Here is a 20,937-nt window from a genome sequence, read left to right as displayed (position 1 = left end):
AGCTACTCTGTGGAGAACTTCAGTACTTTTGGGATGTGTCTATGCATGGTCAGATATGTTTATGACGCCTTCTATAAGGTTTCACTTTTTTCTCTTTTTCTTTATTCAGTAATGTATACAGTTTTTTGTTTGGGGTTTTTTGTTTGTTTTTTTTGTTGTTGTTGTTGTTTTTGAAATAGAGTCTCACTCTGTTGCTCAAGCTGGAGTGCAGTGGTGTGATCATGGCTTACTGCAGCCTTGTACTCCTGGACTCAGGTGATTCTCCCACCTCATCCTCTGTGGTAACTGGGACTATAGGCACACACCACCACCTCAGCTAATTTTTGTATTTTTTTGTAGAGATGGGGTTTCTCCATGTTGCCCAGGTTGGTCTTGAGCTTCTGGGCTCAAGCAACCCACCCACCTAGGCCTACAAAAGTGCTGGGATTATAGGTTTGAGCCACCACAGCTGGCTGATTATTCTTATATTTTAGGGAATATGATCAATACTTATTAGTGGTCAGTGATAGTGGAGAATGGTAATATTATAGACAAAAGCAAACCACAAAACATTTGAAATAATTTTTAAAATAGAAAATACTAGGATTTTTCTCCCCTGCTTGTTCAGTTAATATATTCATGTGGTAGGCAGTTTTGGAAATAAAATATATATAGTCTCTTCATATAGAAATAATTCACTGTTAAAATTTGGGTATGTTTCCTCTAATATTTATGTATATGTAATATATTAAGCATACCTTTTCCTCTATTGTTTGATATTTAAGCAGTTTCTGTTTTTCAGATGGCTTTCTTCATATCTTTGGTAATATGGACATCTGTATATATAAATTTTTCTCTAAATTTCTGTAGGACAAGATTATTTCCTTAGAATAGATTCTTGAAAGTGAGCTGCTAGGCCACAATTCATGAAATATCTGAAGGATCTTAATACACATTAATTTGGAAAATGAATTTGCATTAAATTACATGTCCACCTATGGGTCTTTTTCACCCAAGGCAGCACTGAATATGATCACTTTGTAATCTTTGCTATTTTGATAGGCAGAAACAATCTTATTATTTTAATTTGCATTTCTTTGGTTACTAGAGAAACTGAACTTAGATTTACCAGCCATTTGAGGTTATTTTTTTTTTTGGACTGCATTGTCTCTTCTGGTCCTTTGCCAGATTACCTATTGGGGTCTTAGTGTTGAATCTGAAGTGAATTTTTTGGTTTTCAACTTTACTTAACTTGTATTCTTCCTTTTAAAAGATGGGAAAAGAAAAAGGCCAAGTGCAGTGGCTCACACCTTTAATCCCAGCACTTTGGGAGGCCGAGGAGGGAGGATCGCTTGAGCCCAGGAATTTGAGACCAGCCTGGGCAACATGGGGAGACCCTGTATCTGTCAAAAAAAAAAAAAAAAACAAAAAACGGAGAAAAAGAGAGGCCTAAAGAAGAGCAGACAATCATCAAAAGGATGGAGCACGTCAAATGAAAGAAGAGTAAAAGTAGTAGTGTTTGGCCTACTGAAATGACTTGTTAATGGGCTGGGGGTATAGTAATACCAATCTAGATTTCTTTCTAGGGAGAGACAACCTAATATCTCAGATATTTCTTTTATAGATATGACATGTAACTATCTCTCCTGCTAATTTGTAAGCTCCTTAAGATCAGGGGATCAGAGTGTGCTTCTGTAGTCTCCATAACATACATGATGGTGTTGATTACATAATAGGCTTTCACTAAACATTTATTTGGTTTATTTACTGTTTTTAAGTCTTGTAGAGAATAGCCTCAGTCTAGTTTAAAGTAATCTTATGTCACCTGGACCAGTTGAAGTTCATGGCTGATGTTTATGGGATAAAGGAAAGGGGGGATGTTTAAGGTAAAAATAAAGCTACTCCAGTGTGTTTTTTAAAAAGAATAGTTGGTGTTCAAATTACATTTTGATCCTGGGTATGGTGGCTAATGCCTGTAATCCCAGCTCTTTGGGAGGCTGAGGAGGGAGGATCGTTTGAGCCCAAGAGTTCAAGACCAGATTGGGCAATGTAGCAAGATCCCGTCTCTAACACTGAGTAAGTAATTTTTTCAAAAATTACATTTTAGAGGCCGGGTAAGGTGGCTCACACCTGTAATCCCAGCACTTTGGGAGGCCAGGGCGGGCAAATCACTTGAGGTCAGGAGTTCAAGACCAGCCTGGCCAACATGATGAAACCCTGTCTCTACTAAAAATACAAAAATTAGTCCAGTGTGGTGGCACATGCCTATAATCCCATCCACTCTGGAGTCTGAGGCAGGAGAATTGCTTGAACTTGGGAGGCAGAGGCTGCAGTGAGCTAAGATCGTGCCACTGCACTCCACCCTGGTTGACAGAGCAAGACCCTGTCTCCAAAAAAAAATAAATAAAAATAAAAATTACATTTTGGAATTGCTAGAAATCATACGTAGACCTGATCAACTATATATAGCATTTTTTAAAATGATAAGATCTCTTATAGGTAAGTATTTTCAGTTCAAAAGTTACTGTATCTTGAATCTGATTGTTCATTGGTCTGAGATTTTTTTCATTTTAAATGTTTTCATTGAAAAACAAAACACATGTAGAAAACCATCACAACAAAAATAAATTATTATAAGGCATATTTTCTTATAATCATCATCCAAGTCAAGAAGTAGTACTTTGCCAGCTACCCCATGTGTCCTGTCTCCATCACACTCCCATCCCCTCAAAAGTAACCACTGTACTGACTTTTATAGTAGTACTTTCTTGTGTTTCTTGTTTAGTCTTGCTCATTTAAGAAAAATTTGATATGGTTTTAAAATCTCTCTTAATCCCAGGTTCCCTCTTTATACCTTTCTTTAACTTATAATATCTGTTGAAGAACACTTTGATCATTTGAATTGTAGAGTTCTCTATGTTTGTGTATTCCTGGTACAGTTACTACCTTTAAGTTGGCAGGTAGGTCCAGAGGCTTGAATCAGACTCAAGTTTGCTTCTGCTTTGATCAAAATCTTTGAAGATCTTTGATTCTTCGTCTTGCTGTGTCACCTGCTTCAGCCTCCTGAGTAGCTGGGATTACAGGCATGCGCCACCACACCCAGCTAATTTTTGTATTTTTATTTTTAGTAGAGAGGGGGTTTTACTATGTTGGGTCAGGCTGGTCTCGAACTCCTGACCTCGTGATCCACCTGCCTCGGCCTCCCAAAGTGCTGGGATTACAGGTGTGAGCCACCGCACCCAGCTTGTCTTTTTTCTTTTTTGCAACTGTTGATACTCAGTACCTAAGTTGATTTAACTCACTGGGAGTTGCAGAATGGTGATACTTTAAATTCTGTCATTTTGTTTTTGCTTATTAGATGCAATACATTTATAAAGAGATGTTATCTATCTCTTGTGACCTAGTGGTACAGCTCATATAGAAAAAAGAATGCTTGACCTTTTTCCTTTTTTGGCTATTTATTTATTTAGAGATGGAGCCTCACTCTGTTGCCCAGGCTGGAGTGCAGTGGTGTGATCTCAGTTCACTGCAACCTCCATCTGCCGGATTCAAGTGATTCTCCTGCCTCAGCCTCCCAAGTAGCTGGGATTACAGGCATATGCCACCATGCCCAGCTAATTTTTGTATTTTTAGTAGAGACAGTGTTTCACCATGTTCGTCAGGCTGGTCTTGAACTCCTGACCTTGGTATCCGCTCGCCTCAGCTCCCCAAAGTGCTGGGATTACAGGTGTGAGCCACCGCACCCGGCCTTTGACCTGTTTTAAAAAATAATAACTTGATTCCTTATCCTGCAAAGGTGTAAACTATTAGTTATATTTCTCAGTAACATTTATAAACTCATGATTTAAACATACTTGATGTTTATAAATATTGCCCTATTGAAGCTCCAGTTGTACAATCCTGTGTAACAAATTACCACAAACTTAGCAGCCTAAAATAACAAATTTATGTCTTAGGATTTTTGTGAGTTAGAAGTCCAGGTATGGGTTAGATGGGTCCTGTGCTCAGGGACTTACCAGGTTAAAATCAATCCAAGGTTGCAGTCTCGTCTGAAGTTCAGGATTCTCTTCCAGGCTTACTGGTTTTTGGCAGAAATTTCCTTGTAGTGCTATTACTGATACCCTTGTTTCTTGTGCAGTTGGCTGTCTGCTCCTAGAGGTTGCCCTCAGATCTTTACTGAGTGGCCCCTTTCTCTCAGTTTGCGTTATCTTCAAGGCCAGGAGGAGAACATCGCTCTGACATTCATCTTTTAAAGAGCTTACCTGGTTTGATCAGTTCCAGCTAGGATAATCTCCCTTTTAATGAACTAAAAAAATCAACTGATTAGTAACCTCATCACAGGAGTGGTATCCTGTCACATTCACTGGACTCACCCACACTCAAGAGGATTATACAGATGTGCACACCATGGGATAGTAATATTGAGGGCTATCTTAGAATTCTGCCTACCACATTTGTATTGACTCTTATGTCTTTTGGACTTGGAGGCCCTAGGATTTTTCTTTTTTTTAAGCCGTATTGGGATACACACACACACACACACACACACACCCCCCCCATAAAAATTCACCTATTTTAAGTGTGCTTAAAATTTTTAGTAAATTTAGAGTTGTACAACCATCACCACTAATTCCAGAACATTTTCATTACTCCAGAAATTTTTTAAAATGCTGTACCATTAGCAGTCATTCTCCATTTCCCCTCCTTCCAGTCTCTGACAACCACTGATCTCTGTTTCTATGAATTTGCCTATTCTGGACATTTCATATAAATGGAATTATATAATATGTGGTCTTTTCCTGTTTTGTTTCTTTCACTTAGTATAATGTATTTGAGATTCATCAATACTGTAGCATTTGTTGTTAGTATATCATTGATGAATAGTATTCCATTTTATGGCTGTACCACATTCTTGTTTATGCATTCACCAGTTGGTGGGTATTTGGGATGTTTGTATTTTTTTGCTGTTGTGACTAATGCTGATGTGAACATTTGTGTAGCAGTTTTGTGTGGACCTATGTTTTCCTTTCTCTTGAGCATGTTCCTACGAGTGGAATTGCTGTCTTATGTTAAATATGTTTAAGTTTTTAATAAACTGCCAAAAACCCTGGGAGTTTTTGGTGGCTTTCTTGCTAACTGGTATGACAAGATGTTTAAGGGTCTTTTACGTTTCTGCTTCATACTTGCACTCAGCCATATGTTTCAAGGCCATAGTTGGCATGCAAAGATGGCTCATTGCTACTGTGTTGGACATTATTTCTAGGCTGCTCAGTGGATAGATGGGGAGGGTTTTTAAAATATAGATTTAATAAATACATGTATTTTTATTTGTGTAGATTATTTAAGATAAAATACCTCAGGAATCATATTGTCATTTCTAATTCAATTTGAGAATTAGAAATTTTTACTTAACCTCTTAAGTTACATGCGTATCTCCTTTCTTCTGCATCAAAAATACTGATTTTCAGAGTCAAAGGGGAAGATGTAATTAACATATCGCATAATTTACTCATTGTCTTTACGCCACATTATATACATAATAGTCTCAGAATAATGATACTAATATTACCACTACCAATATGATTATGAAGTTAGTTAAAAAAAAATTAGCATTTGCTATTTCTATTTTACTCACATTTCTTAAATGTACCATAGTAAGTACATTGTCAGAGTGTATAGTAATTATATACTTTATGTGCTTCCTTTCAGCCCTCACTTAGTCTTGGTTTTATAAATAACTCTTCATATAATGTGCACCACCAGTCCTTATATCTTTGTCTCTTTATTTGTTTCACTGTCTGAAGCTTATTGTCTAGTTACTAGAGTGTAATAGATTCCTCAGGAAATGCTCATGTGAACAATAAGGCCTAAGTTTTTGCATATTGGTAATGGCTTTTTTGTGTCCTTTGTACTTGAAAGTTAGTTTTTCTGAATAATCTTGGCTTACATTTTCTTGAGTATTTTATTTATTTTGTATTTATTTATTGTTTTTGAGACAGAGTCTTGCTCTGTCGCCCAGGCTGGAGTGTGGTGGCGTCATCTCAGCTCACTGCAACCTCCGCCTCCTGGGTTCAAGCGATTCTCCTGCTTCAGCCTCCCGAGTGGCTGGGACTACAGGTGCCCACCACCATGCCTGGCTCATTTTTTTATTTTTAGTAGAGATGGGGTTTCACTATGTTGACCAGGCTGGTCTCAAACTCCTGACCTTGTGATCCACCTGCCTTGGCCTGCCAAAGTGCTGGGATTACAGATGTGATCCACCGTGCCTGGCCTTCTTGAGTTAAATCTATTGTTACTCCATTGTCTTCTGGCATAGGGTATTGTTGACAGTTTTTTCATTTGAGGAAAGTTTTCGTGAATTACAGCCGTTATTAATTAGTATTTATTCCATTCCTTTGCTTTGGTTTTCTTAATATCAATATTGTTGAGTCTTGTTTGAGTGTGGTTTTTTGCTCTTGTATTCCTTCTGCTTAGCCTTTATTTCTAAAATGATTTTTTCTTCTAATTCTTTTCTGATTTTTCTCACCCTAGCCTAAGATTTTCTTTCATGTATTGTATCATTTTCTTAATATTGTATAGCCTGTTTTGAAATAAATTACAGTTTTGATCTGTCTTGTCTGTAGAAATGCCATTCTGTTCCTTCTCTTTTTTCCTTAAAATAATTTTTTATGGGATTTGACCTTGATATATTTATGTTGCTAATTTTTATGTGAAATTAGTTTTCCCCCCAAAAAATTTTTTTTGAGATAAGATCTTGCTCTGTTGCCCAGGCTGGAATGCAGTGGCATGACCACGCTCACTGCAGTCTTGACCTCCAAGGCCAAGTGATCCTCCCACCTCAGCCTTCCAAGTAAGTAGCTGGGACCACAGGCATGTGCTACCATGCCTAGCTAATTAAAAAATACATATTTTTGTAGAGACAGGGTCTTGCTATGTTGCCCAGGCTGGTCTCAAACTCCTGAGCTCAAGTGATCCTCCCATCCTGGCCACCCAAAGTGCTGAGATGTGAGCAACTGCACCCAACCTTCTGAACTTTTCTTTTCGTGAGGGGTGTCTCTCTCTGTCACCCATGTTGGAGTGCTGTGGCGCGATTTCAGCTCACTGCAACCTCCGTCTCCCAGGCTAAAGTGATCTTCCCACCTCTGCCTCCTGAGCAGCTGGGGCCACAGGGGCACACTACCACACCCAACTATTTATTTATTTATTTATTTTGGTATTTTGGGGTATATATGGGGTTTCACCATGTTGCCCAGCCTAGTTTCGAGCTCCTGAGCTCAGGCGATCCACCTGTCTCAGCCTCCAAAAGTGCTGGCATTACAGGTGTGAACCGCTGTGCCTGGCCCTTCCTGAACTTTTGATGGTTTGGTTTAGGATAGTTTTTCTAACCAGCTATCCTAGACAGGAGGCCTGGCTGGTCAGTTTTGAGTGTTCTTACATTATTGGATTGTGCGAAACCCCTTCCAGCTTTAGCTCTTATTCTCAGATTGACACCATGCTTTCCAGTGAATATATATGAGTGGTTTGGGGGTTCTTAGGTCCATCAGACACTCCGTTGCTTTCTTGGATTCCTCTCACACAACATTAGTATCATGCAGGTTTTGTGGATATTAACCTGGTTTGTCCCTACGCATTATGTTTTGGGATTGTGGGAATACTTTATCTTTTTCTGTGGTAAATTAGATCCTTAGATTTTTTTTGGTTTTGCTGTCTAGTTGGTCCATCTGTTTTTGAGGATCTGGAGAGATTCAAAGACTATGTTGCCATCTTCCCAGAAATTGATCTGAGATTTTAAAAGGCCGTGTGTAACCATTCTGGCAGTTTAGCAGTATGTATCAAAATCTTCAAAAGTGGATATCATTTATAGTAGCCAGAATAGGCTGGATTATTACTATGTAATAGACAACCCCAAAACTCAGTGACTTAAAAACAACAGTGGCAGTGGCTTCTTTCTTGCCCAGGCAACATGTTCCTTGTGAGTTAGCTGAGGGCCTTGTTCTGTGTCGTGCTCAGTGATGGAGCAGCCACTCTGGAACATCACACTCATCATGGCTGAGGGAGAGAAATCTCTGCAGAGTCTCTCACAAGCCATTAAAATGCCCTGTCCTAGAAGTAACAAAGAACATTTTTGATCAAATTTATTGTCTCTAGAAGCAGTCTCATTCGTACATCACCCAACCACAAGAAGGTAGGGTGCATCATACCATGCGCTCAGAATGTATACAGCTGGAAATATTTGAGCAGTGCCTATATTAATATTATTTTGATCCGCAAATTCTTCTGATCAGATTTTATCCTAAAATAATCAACTTTGTTCATTGCACTGTTTATAATATTCACAAATTGAAAGCCACTTAAACGTCCAGACATTAAAAAACCTAATTATGGTAATAACCATTAAGTGCCTAGGTCCATTATTAATGTGATGATATAGACCTGTATTCATTCACATGAAAAGAGGTTTGCTATAATAACAATATTTATTGAGTACTCACCATGACCCAGGTATTCCTTCTTAAATTCTTCACAATGATTCCTTTTTTTTTTTTTTTTTTTTTGAGACGGAGTCTTGCTCTGTTGCCAGCCTGGAGTGCAGTGGCGCAATCTCCGCTCACTGCAGCCTCTGCCTCTCGGGTTCAGGTGATTCTCCTGCCTCAGCCTCCTGAGTAGCTGGGACTACAGGCGCATGCCACCACACCCGGCTAATTTTTTGTATTTTTAGTGGAGACGGGGTTTCACTGTGTTGGCCAGGATGGTCTCGATCTCTTGACCTCATGATCTGCCCACCTCGGCCTCCCAAAATGCTAGGATTACAGGCGTGAGCCATCGTGCCAGGCCTTTTTTTTTTTTTTTTTTTTTTTTGAAGTAGGATCTCACTGTGTTGCCCAGGCTGAGTGCAATGTCATGATTATGGCTCACCGCAGCCTCATCCCCCTGGGGGCCCAAGTAATCCTCCCACCTCAGCCTCCCAAGTAGCTGGGACCACAGACATGTGAACCACCCTGCCTGGCTAATTTTTATTTATTTATTTATTTATTTTAGAGATAGGGTCTTGCTGTGTTGCCCAGTCTGGTCTCGAACTCCTGGACTCAAGTGATTCCCCAACCTTGACCTCCCAAAGTGCTGGGATTATAGGCGTGAGCCACTGTGCCTGGCTGAGGATTATTTTAAAGATTATCTTGTGTTCAGTAAAATTAGGATAACTAAAGAAAATGAGGCCGGGCGCGGTGGCTCACGCCTGTAATCCCAGCACTTTGGGAGGCCGAGGTGGGTGGATCACGAGGTCAGGACATCAAGACCATCCTAGCTAACACGGTGAAACCCCATCTCTACCGAAAATACAAAAAATTAGCCGGGCATGGTGGTGGGCACCTGTAGTCCCAACTACTCGGGAGGCTGAGGCAGGAGAATGGTGTGAACCCGGGAGGCGGAGCTTGCAGTGAGTCGAGATCGCGCCACTGCACTTCAGCCTGGGCGACAGAGCGAGACGCCGTCTCAAAAAAAAGAAAGAAAATGAAAAAAGGGGTATGGATTTGTAGTAATAACCTCAAAAAGACTATCTTGAGAATGAGCTTGAGGCTTTTAAAGCTAAGAAAGACATTTTAAACCTCATATTTAGAATAAGATGAATAAGAAAATAATATGCTCATTTGGCACACTTACTTTAATATAACAAGTGCAAAAGAAAGCTTCCCTCCCATCCAAAAAAAAAAAAAAAAGATTTAAATTGGGAAAGGTAGGATCATTAAAAATTAAAACAGAATGAAAGCCTTGTTATGGTTAAGGAGATTAAAAATAAACTAACTAGTTTTCAGACATCCTGGTGACCATACCAGACAAATGCTGTGCGATAATACTGAAAGAATTTTGCAAAACTGGTCACCAAATCTCTGCTAGGAGTCCTTTAGTAATTGTGGAAAATGGGAGAGGTTCTAGAATATAAGAAAAGCCCTTATTTATAAAATGGGGCAGAAAGTTTGTTTCAGGTAAACTTAATATTGATTCCTGACATATCTCTAGATTATTAAATAGATGATCAATGAACATACTGAAAAGAAAGCTTGAAGGAAAGAGAAGAGGAAACAACAGGTTGTATACAACTGAGCATGTGTCACTAAGAACAAATCTTGCCACACCAATCTAGGATTTTTGAAATGTCCTAGTATATAAAAAGATCACTGGGCTGGCATTGGAAGATCTAGCCTTAATTTTACTGCTGTCTTGGTAGGTAGCTCTGGACAGTCATTTAATTTCCTGGATTTCACCTGTAAGTTTAGGAGGTTGGACTGGATCATTGGTTTCCAAACTTGGCTTTGCACTGTAGGATGCTCTGCATGAAAGTCCTTCATATATTAGAGATTATGTTGGATCTTGGGGGTCTGACATCTCGCCCACAGCAAGAATAAATTCCTTTTGTAATATTCCTAAGGTGAGCTTCTGTATGCCTACTTTTCGGAGTTTGGGGATTCTGCTGTTCTGTTAACAGTATCCACTGTGCTTTTTAGAGATACGTAAAATAAATCTAATCTCTTTCTAAATAAGAGTTCTCTTTAAACATCTTCCACATCACTGTCTTGTTTATCCTAAGTCTTCTCTAAGCTAAATATGCTATTTCCTTTAGTTATTGTTCAAGAAACCTTGGTTTTGAGTCTTTATCACCCAGATTGCTTTCTTTTATTTTTCAAATTAAATTTACTTTTTTTGAGACAGGGTCTTGCTGTGTCACCCAGACTGGAGTGTAGTGACGTGATCATGGCTTGTTGTAGCCTTGACCTCTCGAGCTCAGGCAATCCTCTCACCTCAGCCTTCCAAGTAGCTCAGACAACAGGCAAACACCACCATGCTCAGCTAATATTTTATTTTTATAGAGTTGGGGTCTCCCCATGTTTCCCAGGTTAATCTCAAACTTCTGGGCTCAAGTGATCCTCCTGCCTTTGCCTTCCAAAGTGCTGGAATGACAGGTGTGAGTCACTGTGTCCAGCCTCAGATTCTTACATAACCAAATAGAAAACTGGTTTGCATTATCTGTATCTAGCAGTTCCACTCCTAGGTACATATTCAAGAGAAATGCAAACACCTGAGCATCAAAAGACACACATAAGAAGTTTGTAGCAGCACTGCTCATAGTAGCCCAAACTGAAAATAACCTAAACATCCCACAGAAGTGGAATAGATAGATTGCGGTATATTTATACAATGAAATCTATTCACCAGTGAGAAGGAACAAAACTATCATTTCACACAACCTGGATGAATCTTACAATCTGAGTGAAAGGAGCCAGATATTAGAGATGCATGACATACCGAATTACTCCATTTATATGAAGTAAGTTCAAAAACGGACAAAACAAATCAGTCATGATAGCAGCCAGGGTAGAGCTTACCTTTGGGGGAGGGAGGACTAATGCTTTGGAAGGGTCACAAGGAAGGCTCCTGTAGTGCTGGTGCTGTTCTGTTTCTTGATCTGGGTTGTAGGCACATGGGTGACTTCATTTTGTAAAATTCATTGAACTATATACTTAACAACTCATGTACTCTTTTTTTATATTTCAATAAAAGGTTTATTCACATGATAAGAGGATACATCACATAGCACTTTTAAGAATTAGTGGGTTGGCCGGGTACAGTGGCTCACGCCTGTAATCTCAGCACTTTGGAAGGCCAAGGTGGGTGGATCACGAGGTCAGAAGTTCGAGACCAGTCTGGCCAACATGGTGAAACCCCGTCTCTACTAAAAATACAAAAAGTAGTTGGGCACGGTGGCACAGGCCTGTAGTCCCAGCTACTCGGGAGGCTGAGGCAGGAGAACTGCTTGAACCTGGGAGGCGGAAGTTGCAGTGAGCCGAGATCACACCACCACGCTCCAACCTGGGTGTCAGAGTGAGACTCCATCTCAAACAAACAAATAATTAGTGGGTTGAAGCTGGCATGGTGGCTCTTGCCTGTAATCCCAGCACTTTGGTAGGTGAGGTGGGAGGATTGCTTGAGCCTAGGAAACCAGCCTGGGCAACAAAGTGAGACCCTGTCAGGCCAGATGCAGCAGTTCATGCTTGTAATCCCAGCACTTTGGGAAGCGGAGGTGGGCAGATCACTTGAGGTCAGGAGTTCGAGACCAGCCTGGCCAACATGATGACACCCGTCTCTACTAAAAATACAAAAATTAGCTAGGCGTGGTGGCGTGCGCCTATAGTCCTAGCTATTCGGGAGGCTGAAACAGGAGAATCACTTGAACCCGGGAGGCAGAGGTTGCAGTGAGCCGAGATGGCATGCCATTGTACTCCAGCCTGGGCGTCAGAGTGAGACTCCATCTCAAACAAACAAACAAAGTGAGACCCTGTCTCAAAAAAACCCCAAAAAACCAAAACCAAAAAAAAGCACACACACACACAAAAAAAACAAAAAGAATTAGTGGGTTATAAAATAAAAATATCAGAATACTAGTTCCAAAAAGATGATTAAATCACCACTTAAAGAAGAATAACAGGAGGCCAGGCACGGTGGCTCACCCTGTAATCCCAGCACTTTGGGAGGCCGAGGCAGGCAGATCACGAGGTCAGGAGATCGAGACCATCCTGGCTAACATGGTGAAACCCCATCTCTACTAAAAATACAAAAAATTAGCCAGGCGTGGTGACGGGCGCCTGTAGGCCCTGCTACTCGGGAGGCTGAGGCAGGAGAATGGTGTGAACCTGGGAGGCGGAGCTTGCAGTGAGCCGAGATTGCGCCACTGCACTCCAGCCTGGGCAACAGAGCTAGACTCCATCTCAAAGAAAAAAGGAGACTAATAGGAGATAAAAAGATTGAAAAGCTAATCAGAAACTACAAGATGGATGATCAGGTACAAAAAGCTCTGGCAAACAGGAAGTATATAGGGCAAATGTTTCTCTCAGAGATTTGAATTTGGGGAAACAAAAGCCAGGTGGCAATAGAAAGAAACGTAGGAATGAGTTAAGACAGAGAATATGAAGCCAAAGTAACTTAAGCTTTTAGTAAACAGAAGCTATGAGTTAGGAAAAGATCTGCAAAGTAGAGAGTGAGAAAGTAAAGGGAGGAAGAACAAGAAGAAAAGGAAAGAAAGCCAAGTCATTTAAAAAAAAATACTTTTAAGAGCAATTCTAGATTTTCAGAAACATTGAGCAGAAAGTAGAGTTCTATGTACTTCCTTCTTCCTCACCCTAGCCCCACGTGGATTCACTATTACTAATCTTGCATTAGTGTGATACATTTGTTAAAATTGTTGAACCATGATTACCTTATTATTAACTAAAGTCCATAGTTTACATTAGGGTTTACTCTGTTGTACATTCTCTGGGTTTTGATAAATGCATAATGTCATGTATCCATCATTGTGATATCATATAGAATAGTCTAACCACCCTAAAAATTCCCTGTGTTTCATTCACCTAGTCATGCCGCTCTGGCACCTGCACTACCACCGCCATCCACTGTCTCTGGCAACTACTGATCTTTTCACTGTCTTTATAATTTTGTCTTTTCTAGAATGTCATGTAGTTGGAATCATATAGAATGTAGCCTTTTTAGTTTGGTTTATTTCATTTAGCAATATTCTTTTAAAGTTTCTCCATATATCTTTGTGACTTGATTGCTCATTTAATTTTAGTGCCAAATCATATTCCATTGTATGGATGTACCAAAGTTTGTTTATCCATTTACCTACTATCTTGGTTGGTTCCAAGTTTTGCTCATTTTTCTATCTAGTTGACTCTTTTTCTCTTACTGATGTGTAGGATTTTTTGTATATTCTTGATAAAGGTCTTTTATATATCTAGTATGGAGTCATTTGTCTATATATGTATTGTAAATATCTTTTACTTTCTGGTTTGACTTTGTAGTCTCTTCATGGTATCATGATAAACAGTCCTTAATTTTAATAACAGTAGGTATTTAATGTTTCATTTTTGTTTATGCTTTTCATATCTAGTTTAAAAAATCTTTGCCTACCCCTTGGACACAAAAATATTCTCCTGTTTTTTTTTTCTCCTATAAATGTTAATTAATTAATTAATTTATTTATTTTTGAGACGGAGTTTTGCTCTTATTGCTCAGGCTGGAGGGCAGTGGCACAGTCTCGGCTCACTGCAACTTCCACCTGCCGGGTTCAAGCTTTTCTCCTGCCTCAGCCTCCTGAGTAGCTGAGATTACAGGCACCCACCACCACACCCGGCTAATTTTTATATTTTTAGTAGAAACAGGGTTTCACCATATTGACCAGGCTGCTCACGAACTCATTACCTCAGCTGATCCACCCATCTCGGCTTCCCAAAGTTCAGGGATTACAGGCATGAGCCACCACACCTGGCCTAAATTTTATTTTTATACTTCACATTTAGATCCTTGTTTTGCTTGGAATTGGTTTTCAGTTTGTCTGTGGTGGTGACATAGGAGTCAAGTTTATTTTTCTTCTTCTGTATGGATACTAATGAACCCAGGATGTATACTAAAAAAGCCATCCTTTTCCACTGCACTGTCATACCACCTTTGTCATAAATCAGTCTGTGGTGTGAGATAGGTCAAATTTATTTTTCTTCTGTATGGATAGCTAATGAACCCAGGACGTATATTGAAGAAGCCATCCTTTCTCCTGCTGCACTGTAATATACCACCTTTGTCATAAATCAGAGATTGTGTGAACCTGTTCAGAACTTTGTTCTGTTCTGTTGGCCTATTTGTGGCGTGTACTTTTTTCTTTTCTTTTTTTTAATAGCCTCATTGAATTATAATTCACATGCCATAAAATTCACCTATTAGAGTGTATAGTTAGTGATTTTTACTATATTTGCAGAGTTGAGCAACCATTATCAAAACGTAATTCCAGAACATTTTCACTACCCCAAAAAGAAATCCCATACTACTAGCAGTCACTACCTGAGAACCACTAATTTACAAATCTCCTTTCTTTCTTTCTGAATTTGTTGATTCTGGACATTTCATATAAATGGTATGTACTGTGTGACCTTTTGTGTCTGGCTCCTTTTACTTACCATAATGTGTTCAAGGTTCATCATGTCGTAGTATGTACACATACTTCATTCTTTTCTATTTTTATTCATTCATTTTCATTCTTTTTTATTTTTATTCATTCATTTTTTCATTCATTCATTTGAGATGGAGTCTCGCTCTGTCTCCCAGGCTGGAGTGCAGTGGTGCAATATGGGCTCACTGCAGCCTCTGCCTCCTGGGTTCAACCAATTCTCTTGCCTCAGCCTTCGGAGTAGCTGGGATTACAGGCATCTGCCACCGTGCCCAGCTAATTTTTGTATTTTTAGTAGAGACGGGGTTTCACCATGTTGACGAGGCTGGTCTCAAACTCCTGACCTTGTGATGTGCCTGCCTTGGCCTCCCAAAGTGCTGGGATTACATGTGTGAGCCATTGTGCCTGGTCAACACTTCATTCTTTTTTAAAAAAATTGTGGTCAAATATATATTACATAAAATTTTCCTTGTAACAGTTTTAAAGTATATAATTCAGTGGAATCAATTCCATTGATAATGTTTTGCAACGATAGCTACTATATTTCCAAAATTTTTTCATCACCTCAAAATAGAAACTTTTGTACCCATTAGCAGTAGCTCCCCATCTTCCAGCCCCTGGTAACCTCTAATCTACTGTCCGTTTCTATGAATTTGCCTATTTTAGGTATTTTGTATAAGTAGTCATATAACATTTGTCCTTTTGTGCCTGACTTATTTCATTTAGCATGTTTTCAGGGTTCATCCATGTTATGGGATGTATGAGAACATCATTTTTGTTTGTTTGTTTTTGGTGCCAGATAATATTCTAATATATACGTGTGGTATAAGGATATACCACATTTTGTTTATCTACTCATCAGTTGAGGACATTTGGGTTGCTACAGTTTGACCATTATGAGTAATACTGCTATGAACATTCGTGTACAGGTTTTTATGTGAACATATGTTTTAACTTCTGTTTGATCTTAGGAGTAGAATTGCTGGGTCATATGTTAACTTGCTGTTTAATTTTTAGAAGAACCGCCAAATTTTTCCAAAGTAGTTGTACCCTTTCACATTGCCTCCAGCAATATGAGGGTTTTGGTTTTTCCATGTTCTTGGCAACACTTAGTAATGTGTCTATTTTTTATTATAGTCATTTTAGTGGATATAAAGTGGTATCTCATTTTGATTTGCAGTTCCCCAAGGAGTAATCATATTGAACATCTTTTCGTGTGCTTATTGCCATATGTCTGTGTTTTTTGGAGAAAAGTCTATTCAAAGTTTGACTATTTTTTAAATTCGGTTATTTGTCTTTTTATGGTTGAGTTGTAAGAGTTCTTTATATATTATGGGTACAAGTCCAGATAAGTGTTTTGCAAATATTTTCTGCCATTCTGAGTTGTCTTTTCACTTTCTTGGTGTCTTTTGCAGTACAAAAGTTTTAAATTTTGATGAAGTCCAATTTATCTATTTTTTTTTCCTTTTGTTGCTTGTACTTTTGGCATTATTTCTGAGAAATCATTGTCTAATCCAAAGGTCATGAAGGTTTGCACCCATGTTCCCTTCTAAGAGTTTTTTAATTGTAGCTTTTACATGTAGTTATTTTATCCAAATGAGTTAATATTTGTGTATGGCATGAGGCAGCAGTTCAGCTTATTCTTTTGCATGTCATTATCCAGTTGTTGCAGCAATATTTGCTGAAAAGAATATTCCTTCCCCATTGAATTGTCTTGGCATCTCTGTGACTCTTTTTGTTTTGTTTTGTTTTAACAGAGTCTTGCTCTGTTGCCAGGCTGGAGTGCAGTGGTACGATCTCTGCTCACTGAAACCTCCACCTCCTGGGTTCAAGTGATTCTTCTACCTCAGCCCTCCCAAGTAGCTGGGACTACAGTGCATGCCACCATGCCCAGCTAATTTTTGTATTTTTAGTAGAGATGAGGTTTCAACATGTTGGCCAGGATGGTCTCGATCTCTTGAAGCATTCCTTAAGACAACTGGAAATATTTAAATTATCACAAAATAAATAGGGAAAAATTTTGTTTTTGTTTTTAAGACAGTGTCTTGCCCTGTCGCCCAGGCTAGAGTACAGTGGCATGATCATGGTATGCTGCAGCCTCAGTCTCTTGGGCTCAAGCAATCCTCCCACCTCAGCCTCCTGAGTAGCTAGGACCACAGGCACATACATGCCACCTCACTTAGTTAATTAAAAACACTTTTTTTTTTTTTTTTTTTTTGTAGAGATGAAGTCTCACCATGTTGCCCAGGCTGGTTTCAAATTCTTGGGCTCAAGTAATCCTCCTGCCTTGGCCTCCTAAAGTGTTGGGATTACTGATGTGAGCCACCATACCCAGCTGGGAACTTTTTAAACGTGATTTACTCAAGTCCTTTTTGTCTTTACTTAGAATATTTACTGCTTTGGTTCATGTCAAGTGATAAATCATCCTTAACCTATTTATGCCTAGTGTTCCATTATTGGAATGCTAAGCTTGTGGGAGTTATTTATATCCTACTGCTCAAGGTCATCACCAAGGTCTGATTTTTCACACATAAAAATTTGCAACCTCCAGCATAAATGGGTTAAGTCTAGCGTGGATCACGAGGTCAGGAGATCAAGATCATCCTGGCTAACACGGTAAAACCCCGTCTCTTCTAAAAATACAAAAAACTAGCCGGGTGTGGTGGTGGGTGCCTGTAGTCGCAGCTACTCAGGAGGCTGAGGCAGGAGAATGGCATGAACCCGGGAGGCAGAGCTTGCGGTGAGCCGAGATGGCACCACTGCGCTCCAGCCTGGGCGATGGAGCGAGACTCTGTTTCAAAAAAAATGTATATACACACACACACACACACACACACACATATACATATATATACACATATACACATATATGTATATATAAATATATATACACACATACATATATACATATATATACAAGCTATATATGTATATAGCTTACCTTATCTCTATAGCTTCTGAGTAATTTTGAGAGTCTTTTTGACTATGTTTAAGTATTGAGGTATAGTTGTTTTTTTGGAATTGTGAGCATTTTTACTAGCGATTTATCTGGGGATTTTTTTTGAGAGGGGTTCATAAGTTACAATTCCTTAACCAGGACATTTTTTAAAAGGCAAAAAACCCTCAGAATATTAAAATTCTTGTTTGTTTACAGTTTTGTTTTTAAGTTTTGATCTTGACTTGCAATCCAAATTTATAATGAAGTACAAAAAGTAAAATTCACTTTGAAGAGAGGACTTTTCTCCTTTAATTTATACAGTTTTGGCCGGGCACAGTGGCTCACGCCTGTAATCCCAGCAGTTTGGGAGGCCAAGGCAGGCGGATCACTTGAGGTCAAGACCAGCCTGGCCAACATGGTGAGACCCCTATCTCTACTAAAAATACAAAAATTAGCTAGGTGTGGTGGTGGACACCAGTAGTCCCAGCTACTGGAGAGGTTGAGGCAGGGGAATCGCTTGAACCTGGGAGGCAGAGTTTGTAGTGAGCCGAGATCGCGCCACTGCATGCATTCCAGCCCGGGCAACAGAGTGAGACTTCGTCTCAAAAAACAAAAAACAAAAACAATTTATACAGTTTCCAGACGGCAGCTTTAAGAAGGAATGGTTTTGTTCTTTTTTTAACCCTTTTTTGAGAGAGAGTCTTGCTCGGTTACCCAGGCTGTAGTGTACAATCTCGGCTCACTGCAACCTCCACCTTCTGGGCTCAAGTGATCCTCCCACCTCAGCTTCCTGAGTAGCTTGGACCACAGGCACGTGCCACCATGCCCAGCTAATTTTTATATTTTTTTGTAGAGACAGGGTTTTGCCATTGTGCCCTGGCTGGTCTCGAACTGCTGGACTCAAGAGATTCACATGTCTGGGCCTCCCAAAGTGCTGGGATTACAGGCATGAGCCACCGTGCCCAGCCCCTGTATTGTGTTTTCATATGAAAACTTTGTCAAACTGTTTAGGTATTGCTGAGAATATTTTTCTATAAATATGAAATAGGTTCTGTCACAACAGGCAGAGAACCTCTTACCTTATCTATTTAAGGTAAAGAGATATTTAGTAATTAAGATAGTTGTTAATTATCCCAAAGTGAGATATTATTTTAGAAGTCAATTTTTACTGTTCTCTGCTTTCATTTATAAGACCTTTTTATTTGTTTTTTAGAAATTGAATCTGTGGTAAATAAACTGGCTTGAGGTGCTACTACTATTGACAAGCCACTTACAGTGAACTCTGCATCTATTCCCTGTTGCAAAAGTGAACACAGGTGTATGTTTAGTCCAAAATTATAGTAGTTCATAGTTTAGTTCTTTAAGCAAGGAATATTTTTGTAGCATCTTTCATCAGTATGCATATGGACTATGACAGCAGTTGCAAACTAATCTTGGATTTCCACTGGCAGCAGTTGGAAACTAATTTTGGATAATCACAATATCCAGCAACAATAATATACACATAATTTGGTGTCTGATTTAAAATGAATGTATAAATGGTGTGTAGTACATTGATAGTATATGTTTGTCTTAAACAGTGTAGAATAATATAATTCCTTAAATAAATTTTGAAGATAGCATTATTTGAGACATCTCTAGAATATTGTATACTGAGGCATGAGCTTTGAGACTCGTTTGTTGGAGCAGAGAGTATGTTTTGTATGTAGATTTTTTTTTTTTACATTCAGTTTAAACATATATATAGTCTCAAGTATCTGCACACAAATTACTCATTAATAGCAAAGGGAAGAATAACAACTTTAAATTAGAGAAACTTGGTAGATTACCTTAACCAAGTGACCAAAATTAACATCATCAGTATTGGGACAAACTGGCATCGTGTGCTTCCTAATATGATGCATTGAAATAGATACAACTACACTTTTGTGGCCTTCTTTCCAAAAGTGTATAAACTGAGTCTAACTGTGATGAACCATCAGACACACCAAATTGAGGTACAGTGTATAAACTGTCCTGTATTTTTAAATCAGGGTGAAGAAAGGTGATGATTGAGGAATGTTCTAGATTAAAAAGGATACCTTTTAAAGAGATATGTAATCCTGGACAGGAGAGGAAAAGACTATAAAGTACATTATTGGAGCACATTTTTAAAAAATTCTTTTTTGGCTGGGTGCGGTGGCTCACGCCTGTAATCCCAGCACTTTGGGAGGCTGAGGCAGGTGGATCATGAGGTCAGCAGATTGAGACCATCCTGGCTAACACGGTGAAACCCTGTCTCTACTAAAAATACAAAAAATTAGCTGGGCGTGGTGGTGGGCGCCTGTGGTCCCAGCTACTCGGGAGGCTGAGGCAGGAGAATGGCGTGAACCCGGGAGGCGGAGCTTGCAGTGAGCCGAGGTCACGCCACTGCGCTCCAGCCTGGGTGACAGAGCGAGACTCCGTCTCAAAAAAAAAAAATAATAATTCTTTTTTAAGATGGTGTCGCCTGTCGCCCAGCATGGAGCATAGTGGTGTAATAATGGCTCGCTGCAGCTGTGATCTACTGAGCTCAATTGATCCTCACACCTCAGCCTCCCAAAGTGCTAGGATTACAGGCATGAGCCACTGTGCCTGACCCTATTGGAACAATTGATAGAATTTGAATATAGACCATGGAATGTTAACTTTCCTGGTTTTTGTTGTTGTTGTTGTTTTTTGTTTTGAGATGGAGTCTCCCTGTGTCACCCAGGTGGAGTGCAGTGGCATGATCTCAACTGCAACCTCTGCCTCCCGAATTGAAGCGATTCTCTAGCCTCAGCTTCCTGAGTAGCTGGAACAGGTGCGTGCCACCACGCCCTGCTAATTTTTGTATGTTGGCCAGGCTGGTCTCTAACTCCTGACCTCAAGTGATCCACCCGCCTTGGCCTCCCAAAGTGCTGGGATTACAGGCGTGAGCCACCGCGCCCGGCAGAGACTGTTTTCTTAGGAAATACATGTGAAATGTTTAGGGGTAATGGAGCATCATATCTCCAACTTACTCTTTGTTGTG

General features: G+C 39.6%; 1 protein-coding gene across 1 annotated transcript in view; it reads left to right on the top strand.

Annotated features, from left to right (window-relative positions):
* The window catches only part of VPS26A (VPS26 retromer complex component A), a 52,483-nt gene that overhangs the window by 7,967 nt on the left and 23,579 nt on the right, over nt 1–20,937 (top strand). The gene's annotated exons all lie outside the window — the stretch shown is intronic.

Source organism: Macaca thibetana, chromosome 9 (genome assembly GCF_024542745.1).
Source record: "Macaca thibetana thibetana isolate TM-01 chromosome 9, ASM2454274v1, whole genome shotgun sequence".
Classification (NCBI taxonomy): domain Eukaryota; kingdom Metazoa; phylum Chordata; class Mammalia; order Primates; family Cercopithecidae; genus Macaca; species Macaca thibetana.
This window is presented reverse-complemented; position numbering and strand designations above follow the sequence as displayed.